The 1043-nt window shown below is 38.1% G+C and overlaps 1 pseudogene; it reads left to right on the forward strand.

The window, feature by feature from the left end:
- The first annotated feature begins 368 nt into the window (after positions 1–368).
- Positions 369–686, forward strand: LOC149258469 (protein HCC2 pseudogene; annotated as a pseudogene).
- Positions 687–1043: the final 357 nt, after the last annotated feature.

The following is a 1043-nucleotide window of genomic DNA, read 5'->3' on the forward strand; positions in this document are numbered from 1 at the left end:
CCATTCTTCAGCAGGATCCAACTACATTCACAAAACGCATCATCACTAGTTCCTCCCTCTCAAGTATTTTGTTACAAGGTACAGCTGTTCAAGGACAGGCAGTCTAGCTGAATGTTTTAATAATTATAAGATTCCCAACTGTACATTTACCACCATAAATTTGAACTGAATGCTGTTCTTACTTTCAAGTTCTGACAAAAATCAGACTTAAGAAATATCTATGCCCACACTACTCCCAGTGCTCACAAATTAAATCTTGTGTACAAGAATACTCTCCAGCAAGTGTATGAAAGCCTCCTCATTGGCACGTGCAAAGAATTTATTCAAACAAGATAGTCAAAGTCATTGATATCTTAGATTTGAAGAACATGAGGATTAACCCAGTGTTTATTACCATCGATCCCTTGCGTGATACTCCTTCACAATTGCGTGCATATCTCAAAGAATTTCATGCAAAAATAATGGGGTTGACTGGACCTGTAAATGCAGTAAGGCAGGTAGCCCAATTGTACTGTGTTTATTTCAAAAAAACTGATGAAGAAGGATCGGATTACCTTATTGACTGTTCACATAATATGTACTTGAAGGATCCTAACATGGAATTTGTGAGAATGTTTGGGCTGGAGTATAATGCAGAGCAATTGACTGATGCTATAGCTTATGAACTTATATTTCTAATGACATAATGCGCCGTGCGCAAGGAATAATGGATTGAGTAATCAAACACATATAAGACATGGGCAGATTTCAGCAACTCCACTGGTCTACAACGATTTCAGCAACATCGTCCTGAAGCGGGTTCACAGTATTTGAAGCGGGTTCTGCTGCCGCTGCCGCTGCCTCCAATCTTGGATCAAGTATTGGTGGATACTTTAAACATATAGCATAATAAAGTTTGAAATTCACAAATCCTATAAGAGTCTCATAAAATTCTACAAATGTCAGCATAACACGAAAATCAACATCAGCATTCCGACTTTCATTAGGTTTATTCTTGATACCCTTTACTTCACCTTTAGGACCATATTTCTCCGCTTCAGAGA

Source organism: Pinus tabuliformis, chromosome 6 (genome assembly GCF_031772625.1).
Source record: "Pinus tabuliformis cultivar Carrire ecotype Pingquan chromosome 6, CPIR1, whole genome shotgun sequence".
In the NCBI taxonomy this organism is placed as follows: Eukaryota; Viridiplantae; Streptophyta; class Pinopsida; order Pinales; family Pinaceae; genus Pinus; species Pinus tabuliformis.